Below are 15,350 nucleotides of genomic sequence, written 5' to 3'. Positions count from 1 at the left end.
TTTCAGTATTTCCTCAGATTAAAGGAGCACAAACATGCTTTTTTTCCACTTACAAACAAAACAAAATGAATAATACTTTTTGACAAGAATGATTCATGTGAAATGAGAACTCTAGTCAGTCAGTGGCTTAGATCACATGACCAGCCATGACTTATATTCAACTTAATAAACACCTGATTTAATGTCTTAATTAAAGCTAATAGGAATGGTTAGTCACATCATTTATGTTGTGATTACAAATAATGACATGTACCGTTTAAATGCATTTTATGTAACATTTTCTGTTTCTCAAGAAGGTGTGAAACTACATTTCCCATCATTCTCATTATGCGCAGCACAAACATGACAAAATACACAGATAGCATCAACTACTCACCAAATCTGCATATTTTTTCTCTTAATTTTGTTACACTAGTACTAAAACCCATTTACTGGGAAGTGAGAGTGCAGGAAGTACACACTTCACCTTTAACTTTGATGTCATAGAAATAGAAAATCTAGTGACTTGCTTACCATCCAAACACCAGAGCTAAGAATTAAAGACATGATTGAAAAATAAACAAATGATCACATCAGTTTTATACAAAACAGATTGGGTTAGACAGTCCTTGGCAAACTCTTTTAGTTTATATCAAGTCTGTAGAGAGAGAAAGCGTTAGAATGGGATTCTCCAAAAGCCGTGTGCTGATGTGGACTGCATTAAACACATTCATTGGGCTGCAGGATGAGTCAGTGTGCACTGTAACCAGGGCTCTGACTCACCGCCACATGAGTCAACACGATCAGCCCCAGCCAGAGGGCACAGGGCTATTGACCCCTCCTGTCCTGGTCACCATCAAAACATCACCACAGGCCTATAGGTCACTGCTGACTTGTCATCCGTTTTGTTTTCCATTTTCATTTTCATGATGAAGGAAGCTGATTTAAAAAAGAGCAGCACTGTGAATATCACAATGACTTTTTTTGCACTTTGTTCACCCATTAAGTTTCCTACACGCATTATTAGTGATTTATTTATTAGTGCAGAAATTACACACTTTTATTTTGATCTTCAGTAAATAGCGAGGGAGTTGGTAAGTTTGATTAATTTCCATGAATCAGTTTAAACTCAGTGAACTAATGATTCAAAACTTTGATTCTTTATCAACTCAAAAAATAAGATCCAGCATAGCGTTATTATTTGTTTTCATTAAAATTGTTTTAAAATGTTTCAGTAAAACAAAATGCATGTAGATAAATTTAGAATATATTAATATATTATTATATAAAATATACAATATAATTCCTTGTCTTCTTTTTTTTTATTTTACTTATTTTGTGTGTGTGTGTGTGTGTGTGTGTGTAAAAATGGTATAGTATTTACTTTGAAACTATTTTCAATCTGAAATTGCTAGTACATTTCACAAATAATTTCAAAGAAATGGCAAGTAACATTAATTTAAACAGGCAATTTTCAAGTAGAAAAATTAAAACGTACTTCAGTAATATTCTGATTGAATTAATTTCATGAATGGGAACAAATGTAATTACAGGCAGTACTCAAACATGTGCCCCACCGTCTCGCCCAGCCAACACTCATTTAAAAGTACATCAGCAGTGATACCTGCCAAAATTAGAAAACTGGACGTCTGTCAACTTTGTGTTTTCTGCAAGTTCTTAACCTAAACGTGTACAGAATTCCTATTTCAGTCACTTATTAACGCTTTTCCAGTGTATCCCTCCTGTGGCCAATGACCAAACTTAACTAACCCCCGCGTCATGATGAAAGTAAATAAGGGTGCTGAGCTCATGGAACGATACATTTAGAGAACTAAGGTTGGACCACTCTGACAATATGTTGTTAACATTTTATTCATTAGTGTCTTCATTCAAGTCATTTGGGAATTTTTTTTTTAAAGAACATCCAACAGAGTGCCTTTGAGTCACAGGTGTGACACTGTGATAATGGAAACTAAATGAAAGTGGGCCGTTTCCTCAAGTACCGACTTCCTTGCCTGGTGCACAAACTGGTTGCACCTGTTATATGTCACGGTGATACACTGGTACATTTGAATTAACAACACTCTTACGCAATGAGAGGCACACCCAAAATGCTAAACTGGAATGATGCGGATTTTTCATGAAGGGTGTGAGGTAAAACCTAATTGTAAAAAAAATGTTTTAATGAAATGCTGAGTAAATGATTTTTGGTCTGATGTGTTCAAAGCTCTTGTTGGTTATAAAAACAACTGTTTAAAAAGAACTGGACAGGTATGAATCATGATGCTGTGAGATTACTGTCAAAAGTGTCACACAAGCACTCCTGATCGTAAAGGAGATTTTGCCCAACATATAGCATTCATACAGGAGTAGAAATAAATGGGACTTCCCACAGAGAACATAAATCACCCTCAGTCATATATAAAGAAAATTACCAGTTCTGTCATGACAACTCTCGGAGGGATTGGCATGGTAATGTACATGGCAATGTTAATGTATTTGGTCTTGGCGGAATTGATCTGTACCGAGACTTGCTACTGCTAATACATCCACAACATTCTGCTGTGAGCATGTAAGATATATTGCTGCTGCTAATATAACATGAAATAACCCCCATATAGCATACATGAATCACCTCGTAGCAGATCTATACAGGTGGAGCTGGGGAAGGTGGAGGGTTTCTGAAGCAAGCTGCAACTGCTACTGCAAGCACTAATCATATATTTGAATGTTGAGCAGCGAGCTCATTGGCTACCAATACAGGAGAGAACCAATCAGCTGTGCCATGTGATAATGATGTCATTAGGTCAGATTGAGTTAGACCTATCAGACTGCGCCATCTAGAGTTTCATGCCAGAACTCTGTATTTGTGCATTGAGAAAAACAGCAACTAATGGCGCTTTTCCACTGCATGGAAAGTCTCGGCTCGGCTCGGCACAGTACGGCTCGGTTTGCATTTCCACTGCAGTTTAGTACCGCTTTAGAGTGGGCGGGATTATAGACATGTCGATAAAACTTTTTTATTCCGCGTCATCCCATCAAGCTCTTGCTGGATCCACTCAATTCAATCTAGTGGGTCTAGTGTCTCATGTCGCAAGTTCAATGACGCAGATAGTGACGATTCTCTCCGGCCAATCAGTGTTTACACATCACATTTTGCTAATGGTACAGCTCGCTTGGAACCTCAGCCGAGGCGGTACTAAAAAAAAGTAGCAGGCACCAGGTACTGTACACAATGGAAAACACCCCAAAAGCGAGCCGTACCGTGCCGTGCCGTAGCATGCAGTGGAAAAGCGCCATACCATTCTGCCCTGCTAAAACCAGCATCTTAAACCAGCCTGAGCTGGTTTGCAAGTCTCATCCGATGACCACTGGCTGGTCTACTGGCTGTTTTTTAAAGTGGTTTTGAACAACTTTCAGCACGTCAGACCAGCTTAAAGACTGAGAGACCCAATTTAACCAGCTAACACCAGCAAACTGGCCTAGACTGGTTCAAACCATTTTGGTTTAGGATGTTTTTAAAGCAGGGTGAAAACCATTGCCATGTTTTAAACAAATTCAGATCAACCCTGGCACCCAAAGGGTCCTTTGAAATTTAAGGAATGCAATTCCTTAGTTTTGTTCTGACTCAAATGTGAGTAAATCTCAGATGCAAAAAGGCATTTCCAGATGGAGCCAATTAAACTTATCCACACACACACACACACACACACACACACACTTATCCACTCAGGGGTGATTCATTTCAGGCTTGATAGTTACCAAGTCCAGCACAGCAAAACCCACACTTATGTGTTGGCCTGAGCGCTTTCGCTCTCATGAAACCGTGTCACTGAGATGGTACGGTGAAACCTGTGGCTCTTAAAGCAGAGTCAGATGAAGGCAGGTTTATGGAGGATTTCCTCAGGTATAAGCACACAGTTCACACACCACCTGCGTCCTGCTCGGGCTGACAAGTCAAGTCCGGCTTTGAGAAAGGGTTCTATTCATGAAGCCAGGGATGTTCTGGTGAAAACTCAAACCACACGGGCTGTTTGAAGTGTGAACCGTTGGACTGCACAGCAGCACTCTTGGGCTTAGTGCAGCACGCAACTCCAACGCTAAATCTGACACTTAGCTTAGCGTTTACACAGGTGTAGGCCGCTGTGCTCTCTCTCAAAGAGTTGTATTTGCACTCCATCATCACAGTCAAACAGTCACATGCATGATTATGCTGTGAATGCGATAAGCTATCGCGTGTGGCCAAGCACACAGAGCAAAGTATCATTGAAAGTCGAAATGGTTCTGGAAGATGACAAGTTTCTATGTAGAGCTCAACCAGTCTTTGTGTGTCAATGACTTTAAAAACCGTGAGTTGAATGAACTGAATGTTTTGACTTTATATAAGTTGTTGTGAGCTGGTTTGTATGGAAGCCTGTTTCCCTCCTCAGAAAAAAAAGAAAACAGTTTACATGATATTCAATTAAACTTAAGAAAATATGTCACACTGTGAAATCATATTGTAACAAATAAAGTCACAATTACCAGAAATCAAGATATAAATTCATAATTTTAGAGCAATACATTTGCAACTCTGTGAGAAATATTGTTAGAAGCAATACTGTTAGAAATAAAGTCACTTTTTGATGTATAGTCACAATACGAGAAATAAAATCATAGTTATGGGAAATAAAGTAACAATTGTGACATATAAAGTCACACCTACAAGAATTATAGTCACAATTATGAAAACATAAAATAACAGATAAGATACAAAGTCATATTTACAAGAATTAAAGCTACAATTATGAAAAATAAAGTAACGATTGTGAGATATAGTCACGCTTACAAAAATTTGTCAAAATTATGAAAAATTAAGAAACAGTTGTGAGATTTAAAGTCACACAAGAATCAACGGTGCAATTATAAGAAATACTCAGGTTTTGAAAGTCACGATTATGAGAAGTTGTCAGATGTAAAACTGCAATTATGAGTTGCAACACTGTGACATAAGTAACACTGTCAGAAATAAATGTCACAATTATGAAAAGTAAATGAGCAATTGTAAGACACAAAGTCACACTTACAAGAATTAACGTTGCAATTATGAGAAATAGCCACATTTTGTGATATAAAGTCACCATTATGAGCAGCTGTCAGATGTAAAGTCGCAATAACGAGAAATAAAGTTGAAATACTGTGAGATATTAAATAACATTGTTAGAAATAGTCGCATTGTGAGATATAAAGTCACAATTACAATATGTAACGTTGCAATTACAAGCAATAAAGTACCAATTGTGAGTTATAAAGTCCTACACACTTGCAAGAACTAATGTTGCAGGAATCATAAGCCGGGTTTCCATCCAAAGTTGCGAATTTAACTTGAATAAACTGAAAAAACTGCAAAACTGGAATATCGCATAAAATATTTGCAAACAAGCACTTATTTTCATCCAACAAGTCAAAGAGAAAAAAATCGTCACTTCCTGATAAACTGGCACTATAAATCACTAAGAAAAGTAGGAGGATATAATCATTTTCATATATAATAATTTACTTGTGCCTCAGAGCGAGCAGACAAAACACAATGAATGCGGTCATTGCTTCCGGAGGTGGATGCTGCTGTTTGGGAACACAGTAGTGTAAGACATTTCTGGGAGGCAATTATACAGAAATACTTTGATGACAGACTTTGCTCGTGCATTTCCGAATGACCATAACAACATTTCAGATGCTGTGGAATGAGATCGGTCCACTGGTTAGTCAGGTTTTGTCGTCCCATAGCGCAGTCACATGGCTTTTTTGATGCGCTTGGAGGAATTTCTTTGCAAAATGCATTTCCATCTCCCATTATTCGCATCAACCCTTTTTCGCAAAAAAAAACAACTCAAGCTAGCGTAAAAACTTTTTTTGCGAATTAAGGGATTTTTATTCAAAATGGCGTTTCCATCACTCGTTTCTCATGCGATACTTCAAAATACGCATTAAAATAAGGTGATGGAAACATAGCTACAGTGTGAGATATAAAGTCACAATGATGAGAGAATTATAGTCACAATTATGAAAACATAAAATAACAGATAAGATACAAAGTCATATTTACAAGAATTAAAGCTACAATTATGAAAAATAAAGTAACGATTGTGAGATATAGTCACGCTTACAAAAATTTGTCAAAATTATGAAAAATTAAGAAACAGTTGTGAGATTTAAAGTCACACAAGAATCAACGGTGCAATTATAAGAAATACTCAGGTTTTGAAAGTCACGATTATGAGAAGTTGTCAGATGTAAAACTGCAATTATGAGTTGCAACACTGTGACATAAGTAACACTGTCAGAAATAAATGTCACAATTATGAAAAGTAAATGAGCAATTGTAAGACACAAAGTCACACTTACAAGAATTAACGTTGCAATTATGAGAAATAGCCACATTTTGTGATATAAAGTCACCATTATGAGCAGCTGTCAGATGTAAAGTCGCAATAACGAGAAATAAAGTTGAAATACTGTGAGATATTAAATAACATTGTTAGAAATAGTCGCATTGTGAGATATAAAGTCACAATTACAATATGTAACGTTGCAATTACAAGCAATAAAGTACCAATTGTGAGTTATAAAGTCCTACACACTTGCAAGAACTAATGTTGCAGGAATCATAAGCCGGGTTTCCATCCAAAGTTGCGAATTTAACTTGAATAAACTGAAAAAACTGCAAAACTGGAATATCGCATAAAATATTTGCAAACAAGCACTTATTTTCATCCAACAAGTCAAAGAGAAAAAAATCGTCACTTCCTGATAAACTGGCACTATAAATCACTAAGAAAAGTAGGAGGATATAATCATTTTCATATATAATAATTTACTTGTGCCTCAGAGCGAGCAGACAAAACACAATGAATGCGGTCATTGCTTCCGGAGGTGGATGCTGCTGTTTGGGAACACAGTAGTGTAAGACATTTCTGGGAGGCAATTATACAGAAATACTTTGATGACAGACTTTGCTCGTGCATTTCCGAATGACCATAACAACATTTCAGATGCTGTGGAATGAGATCGGTCCACTGGTTAGTCAGGTTTTGTCGTCCCATAGCGCAGTCACATGGCTTTTTTGATGCGCTTGGAGGAATTTCTTTGCAAAATGCATTTCCATCTCCCATTATTCGCATCAACCCTTTTTCGCAAAAAAAAACAACTCAAGCTAGCGTAAAAACTTTTTTTGCGAATTAAGGGATTTTTATTCAAAATGGCGTTTCCATCACTCGTTTCTCATGCGATACTTCAAAATACGCATTAAAATAAGGTGATGGAAACATAGCTACAGTGTGAGATATAAAGTCACAATGATGAGAAGTAATGTGCAAATGTGAGATTTAAAGTCAAAATTACCTTTATTTATTTACTTACTTTTTCTAAAACTTAAAACTGAACAAGAGTTGAACAAAATGACCTGAACTGGACTAAGCTTGTTTTAAATGTTGTTTTTATATATATATATATATATATATATAATTACTTTTTTGGGTCATATGTCAAGTGTGGCAAGCACAGAGAAAAAAAAACAGAAGGAGAACCACAGACCTCCAGATAAAGATAGACTCGTTAACGTCCTCTTTGTGACAGAGGAGAATGACAAAACATTCGGGAAATGAGCCTCCAAGCCTTGCATAACAAAACCTTTTCAGCTCATCAAATTGTCACATTTCTGTGAAAAGATTCTGCAAGCTTATGTAAAATTGCGCAACATGAAACAGAAAGAAGATGGGCTTCGATACGCTGGTGGACAAACATTTTTAGATAACAGCCAAAGCTCAGAACATTTCCTGGCATGATTAGTGAGATGACACTAAGACAGGAACATAGCAGCTGGAAAGGTATTTTTATGTCCTAATTATTTCACTTAGTGTTATTGTGTGTTAAAAAATGCAAAGCTCAGAAATAATGAGTAATGAATAATACTTAAAATAAATCTCCGGCTTTAAGAATCATTAAGACAAACAACAAACTAGAGAAACTGCATGAGTACCGAGTCCAGATTTAAGTACACAAGTATGCACTTGCTTAACGTGCACTAATAAGGTTAATTTCTTTTTTTAATAAGTAGTACATGATGTTTTCTTTTAAACACTGGCTGTAGCTTTCACCTGCACCTGACTGAAAACTGCATGGAATCATGTTCAAGCACGTTTAACATCTGCACATAATAGTTAGGTATGTTTCCTTCATTAAGTGCATACTTTTCCTTTAAAGGAGTTGGCCGGGAGGGTCGTGGTGTTATCAGAGCATGGGGAATGTTGACAGGCGGGATGGTACAAAGATAACGCTCACACATCCCTGAGATCGAGAGGCCATGAGTGACACAAGCAAGACTCTCACGCCTGCTGTTTTCCTCCTTTATCCCAATGCATCGCTTCGTTATCCATCTCTTTTTTTCCGTCAGTTTACTTCCTTTTGGTTTTATCATCTCTTCAAATACAAAGTGTTTTAATGTTTTTTTGTTTTTTCAGTGTGGTTTCCTAGCTTCCTTCGATTACCGTCAGTAATCTTTACCCCTTGACCCCTGAGGGATGGTGGAAGGTTTGACTTAATTTACGGGCTTAAAGGGATAGTTCACCCAAAAAAGAAAATGTGATGTTTATCTGCTTACCCCCAGGGCATCCAAGATGTAGGTGACTTTGTTTCTTCAGTAGTACACATTTGATGATTTTTAAGTCCAACCGTTTGAGTCCATCAGTCTTATAATGCATGGCAATGGTAACAAAGTCTATAAGAGTAAAAAAAACATGCACATACAAATCCAAATTAAACCCTGCGGCTCGTGACGACACATCGATGTCATAAGACACGAAACGATCGGTTTGTGCGAGAAACCGAACAGTATTTATATCATTTTTTACCTCTAATACACCACTATGTCCAACTGTCTTTGTGCACGCACACGACTTCCGGTGCGTGCGATGTGTACGCGCTCTGGCATAGTTTACATAAGCGCCGGAAGTGATCTCTCGCGCGTATACATCACTCGTTGTTTACACAGTGCACAGTCATTGTAGGTATGACGGCTAATCAAAATGGTACTTACTTGCGCTTATCCGGATTGTTCAAACCGACTTCTGAGCCTGCTCGCCTGAAGTTATGGTTGATTGCTCTTCGGCTGGATATCAACACACTGTGATGAGTCGGCTGCCTCCCCCTAATTATCAGCATCCCCCCGTCCCTTAATCGCCGCCCTTCGCCAGGCTCCCGACATGAGTGGGTGCGTGAGAGAGGAGGGGCGCTGAAATAGCCAGGGCTGGCAGCGTGTGATGGGGCACACCTGAACCGAATGGAGCCTCATCACCGCCGCTGTTTAAATGCCGAGTGCACCTCTCCTCGGGAGACCGGTCTCTTACCTTACCTCTGCCCCTTACCTGGACCCTTCCCTTCACGAACCCCACAGCACAACGAGAACACCAGATCCCCTGTTTATTTTGGACACTTGATTCCCTTTTTTCTGGACACTTTGTTTATTTTCTGTTAATAAACGGTGTCTGTCGTTTGCTCCTCCTGCGACAGCACACCCATTAACGTAAACTACGCCAGAGCGTGTACACATCGCACGCACCGGAAGTCGTGCGCGCGCACAAAGACAGTTGGACATAGTGCCGTATTAGAGGTAAAAAAATGATATAAATACTGTTCGGTTTCTGGCACAAACCGATCGTTTCGTGTCTTACGACATCAATGTGTCGTCACTAGCCGCAGGGTTTCATTTGGATTTGTCGGTGCATGTTTTTTTACACTCATAGACTTTGTTACCATTGCCATCCATTATAAGACTGATGGACTTAAAAATCATCAAATGTGTACTACTGAAGAAACAAAGTCACCTACATCTTGGATGCCCTGGGGGTAAGCAGATAAACATCAAATTTTCCTTTTTGGGTGAACTATCCCTTTAATGATGTTTTGACATGGTCACTGGAATCTCTCTGCAAGTTTTGAAACATTTGGGTTTTTCTGCTCTTAATTCCTAGAGATAGACTGAGTAAAATTGTATGGTTGCAGAATAGGCTAGACTTCAGTACATCCATTTCTTACACCCCTTTCCTTCATGTTCAAAACAGGAAGTCCTCTGAGGCCATTAGCTTTGTTTCTATTGCAAGTTGGATTCCTTATTTTATTGCAAATCTGAAAAACTCTACTAAGAATCTGAAAACCAACAGTTCCCAAAACGTTTTGTCAGTCGAACCCCTTAGAGATAAAATAAGATATTTTAAATTATATATTGTATTTAAATTTATTAAATGTATCACTTTTTACAAAAAACAATTTTCACAAAATTATTGAAATTATCATGCAGCCCTGTTTATTTAGTTTAATTTCAATTTTGTTATAATTAATTAATAGCTTTTCAACTCGCAAACCCCCATTTGTTTCAGTCCATTGTCACTTTATTAAATTCTAATTCAATTAATTCTACAATTCTTATTTTATTCATTGTTCTTATTGTTTTATTATATTTTTAGCATTGCATTTCATGTATGAAAGATGCTAAATAAAATTAATAATTTTTAGTATTTATTAATCAAATTATATATGTTCTTATTCTCAATGCACTCAAATTTTCTAAATTTCTTTTTTCTGAAGTTGAAAATTAAATGACTATTGGAGTAAATTTTACAAGAAAATACTATTTCTGTTTTTCTACTTCAGTGTTTAATTTAATGTTACTTGTTATTTATTTGTGATTATTTGTAAAACTTAGTAGCAATTTGAGTAAAAATTGTTTCTACACCAAATCTAATTGCTGCAAAAATCACTCTGATGAATAAATGCTTGTGTGTAGGTACTCGCACACAAATGCCTCAAACAGACCAATTATATAGCAAGAAATAAAGCTCCTTCTTAGCTTGAGCATTACAAACAACCTCTTCTTCCATTAAGAAATGTTCTATGTTGGGTTTATAAAAAATATAAACCTCCACAGATATCTGTGGATGTATGACTTCTAACTTCAAGAGCCACAGAAGTAAAAGCGAGGGCTGACAGATGGAGCACTACTGCTGGTTAAATGGAGGAGCTCACTCTAGAATGAGAGATTTTGCACCCAGTCTTGATGACCATACCGCGCTCGAATGTGAGCTCTGGGCCCAAATATTCCCACAGGAGAGATGCAATATGGCCACCACAATTTTATTTTAAGCTAATGTGAATTTAATAGTGTGAGATAAGGCCAACTGAACTATGAAATCCACTGATTTTGCCTCATGCAACTAAAGTTTGACACTGTCAAGGCTCAAGCTGCCGCTGTGTAGAAGTATAGTTTAGAATACTTTATTTTACTAAGGAAATAAAATATATATTCTGTTCTACAAAATATATTCTGTTGTGCTTAACAGAAGAAAGAAACTCATACAGGTTCGGAACAACTTGATAGTGAATTGATGACAGAATCTTCATTTTGGGTGAACTTTAAGTAGGATTTAATTACATCTATATGTTATTTCATACTTATATTGTCTTTAAAATATGGTTGATTTCAATGGTTTATTAAAGTAAATGTACTGCATAATGTACTGACAAGCATTTATGGTAAACTAAAGTGTACTTCAGTGTCATTTCTACTGAAACTTGTATGTCATATTTGAAATTAAATATTTGTAATAATGATGATGCATGATGAATGACACATGATTGTGTTTCCATAAGCATATTTTAATCAGAAAGTCTTCAGAACCTTATCAATCTATTGCTTGCTGAAAGAATGCCAGCTGAGTCTACTATTGCCAAAAGAGCCAAAAAGGGCTTCTGCAAAACATAGTACAGCAGGAAACCTTTAGTTCATTTGTTTTGGCCTCCAATAACGTTTCTCAAATAGCAGATGGTGGGCTTAGATGTTCATGTTGAGGATCTAAAAGAGTTGGTGAGAGATTTCAATTAGGAGACTCATAGTAGTGCAACTGTACTGACCAACTATGAGTGCTCGGGGAGTGTGTTTGTTGTGTGTGTAAACACATGGACTACATAAACCGAGTTATTGCAGAGCGAAGGGTGGTATTTGGTGGATAAGGCTAAGTTTGTTCCTCTGTGAATATTTCACACTGCGGAAATGTGTTTCAGAGGGATGTGTAAAATCTAAAGACCCTAAGTGAAAACAGAGCAGAGGAGAGAAGTGCAAACACAGGAACTTTACAGTTGCTAAGTTATCTTTTAAGCTGCTATGTTTCTACTGATATATTATAGCGGTTTAAAGAATTTTACTGCCTTGAAAACTGCTGAAAAGCTTTATTATGTTGCCTTGTGGGATATAGCTGGCATGTATTTCACAGCATAAAAAAAGCATTATGGATTATGTTCACTCTGCCAGTCATTATGAACTCCACAGTGGCGTGACTGAGCCGCTCAGCTTGATCATGCCACTATGGGACCCTAGTTGGACTCTAGGATTTTACATCAACCTGGCATTGCAGATGAGCAGGTCTGCTTTTACTGTGGGTGTTGTGGAGGATGAAAGCGACATTCATGTTGTACCTGCCACACCAGAGTCTCCAGCCATCATGGCTGCTGTTCCAGGGTCTCATCCCGTCATGGCCGCCGTTCCAGAGTCTCGTCCCGTCATGGCCACCATTCCAGAGCCTCATCCTGTCATGGCTGCTGTTCCAGAGTCTCGTCCCATCATGGCTGCCGTACCAGAGTCTGAGCTCTTTCCAGTCCATGAATCCGTTCCAGAGTCAGCTCCAGTCCATGTAAATAAATTACTGCAAAAAGAGTGAATACATAAGAGATACACGACTAGCTGTGCATTAAATGATTTCAATGAATTAATTACAATATTTAGCTACTTGAATTAATTATTCGATAGATTAAGAGAGAGAGAGATGACGGTTGCATGAGTGAATTACCTGCGTCTGTACGTCTCTCTACAAACAAAGCTGTGATTTTAGTTACTTCAAACACAGCAATTTTACCCCCTCATTGCTGATTAATATTATGTAAAGATCCAGTATCTAAGGGTGTACTCACACTAGGCACGGTTGCCTTGAACTGAGCCCGAGCGCGACTATCCCCCCTCCCCACTCCCCTGCTTGCCTGCACTTGCACTAAACTTTCCGGGCCGGAGCACGCTTACGTTATGTGCAAGATAATGGAGAAACCCACTTTCGCTAATATTCTGCCTAATAAATTTGTGCCGTGCCTTGATTTTCACTTGTAAGTATCAGAATTATTACGGAGGCAGCTGACGTTAATGAAAGTATTTGCAGCTTTAAATCGCAGACTACAATTCCAGTTCATCAATAAGGTGAGAACCAGACCCATTATAAACAAAAATATACTTGATTGAATTGAATTAATTGAAAAGTGTAGTGTAGTAGTAGTAATCGTATAGCCTATGTTTGCAGTCATAATGATGACAGTAGCATGCACAAAATAGCATCTGTTCAGTGCTCCGGCGCGGTTAGCGCTCACACAACATGCGTACCGCGCCCAAGCCCAAATGAACCGCACTCGAGCGCGGCATAGAGCGCTCACACTAGTCAAATGAACCGGGCTTAGGGGCACGGTTCGAAACGCCTAGTGTGAGTACACTCTAAGCTATTTTATTAATAAAAGTCGCGGGGCAGCACTGACAACAAGTTTCTGTAGCTTAGCCTACTCCTGAATGTTTCTCCTGAATAATTAGTCATATTAATAATACTTCATTAGTATTATTATTTATGATCCCTGTTATAGTATTATTTATAAGTCAAAAAACAACTGTCAAGGTTCTGTCACTTCGGTGTAGTTTATTCATGGTTTTGTGACAGAGCCCTGACACTCCCGTCTTGTCTTGTTTTCTTGTGAGTGCCCGGCTTCGAGTGTGCGCTCTCTTGTCTGCGTGCCTTGTTTCATGTTGGAGCGTGGTGTTCGGATCCTGGCACTCATGTCTTGTTCAGATTCCGTTTCGGTTTGGTGTCTGGGTTCAGACACTCACACTCCATGTTCTGTTTTGTTGTGGGAGCGTGCGGTCTCGAGTTTGCTCGGGCCGTACACTCTTCTGTCCTCGTGACTTGTGGTGTTGCACACAGCTCATGTTTTCAGCTGCGTGCTTTCATGTTATGTTTTGTGCTGTGTAGTACGCAGCTTGTGTTTTTTCATTGGCTGTGTGCTTTCATGTTTTCATGTCTTGTGTGAACACGCGGCTTATGAGTATTCTCATTAGCTGCGTGTTTGTCTTGTTTTGTTCAAGCACATGGCTTGTGATTAGTTTTGCTGGCCATGTGCTTGTGTTTTTGTTTTGTGTGAGCACATGGCTTTTGTCTTGTTTGGTTTCTTGTGCCATGTGCTCTCATGTCAATTGTCTAACCCCACCCATCTTGTTACCTGATTATTGATTAATTTGCCCCACCTGTGCTTCCCTTATTACCCTCCTTATTTGCTCCCTATTTATTAGGGGTTCAAGCACGCAGTGCTGAAACCCTATTGTAATTGTAAGGATTTTTATTATTATTATTATTCTTCCCTAAAACTGAACGGGCAGAACAAACTGTAAGGCCTAGAGAGCTGAAACTTTGTCAAAAGATAGTAGTCATGCTCGCTACTCAGGCGCAAAGAGCCGGCCCAATCGGCCAATGGGGGGCGCTACAGCGATCAAAAATGCATAATTGATAACTCCTAAACCGCTTGCCGTAGATGCCAAAATTTTACATATTTGGAATCCTTGGGTCAACGCCAATAAAAAATGGTCACTCTGATTTTGGGTCTAGGCGGTCTCGTTTTTCCTCAAATTTGACGTATGTCCAAAACCTACTTTTGCGAACTAGTCCTAGGTTTTTTGCCTGATTGGAAGCAAACCACTGCAGAAATATTCTCTGGACAATGAATATCAATAATTATCAAAAAAAAGTTGAAATATCGACTCTCTGTTGCAAGGGGGCGCCAAAACGTTCAAAAGTCGAGGACCAATTTTACTAAAAAGGCTATAACTCTTGAACGAAATGAGATATCATCACCAAACTCGCTGCACATCTGTAAGAGCTAAAACTTTGGTCAAATAAAAAAAAATTGCGAAGCTTTGCCACTTGGTGGCGCTATAATTTTGAAAAAACTATTACTAGGCAACCGTGAGTCCGATCGACTTGAAATTTGGTTTGCAGTGTCAAGGACTACAAGTGGCACAAGTGTCTATGAGGACATTTGTGTTTCTCAAAAAACATGGCCGCCATTGGCCAAAACCTTTTAAGCACCTATTTGACAGGGTTAACGGAGGTCGATCGGAACGAAACTCGGTGGGCATGTTCGACACATGGTCCTAAAGGTCTGTAAGAATTTTAAAAGAAATCGGCCACTGGGGGGCGAAATTGCGTTTTTCAAGTGCGTAAACAATTGTATATTGTGCAACTTTTAAAACATCAACACAA

Source organism: Sinocyclocheilus grahami, unplaced genomic scaffold (genome assembly GCF_001515645.1).
Source record: "Sinocyclocheilus grahami isolate Dianchi unplaced genomic scaffold, SAMN03320097.WGS_v1.1 scaffold736.1, whole genome shotgun sequence".
In the NCBI taxonomy this organism is placed as follows: domain Eukaryota; kingdom Metazoa; phylum Chordata; class Actinopteri; order Cypriniformes; family Cyprinidae; genus Sinocyclocheilus; species Sinocyclocheilus grahami.
The sequence above is the reverse complement of the archived record's forward strand: the minus strand, read 5'-3'. Positions refer to the sequence as shown.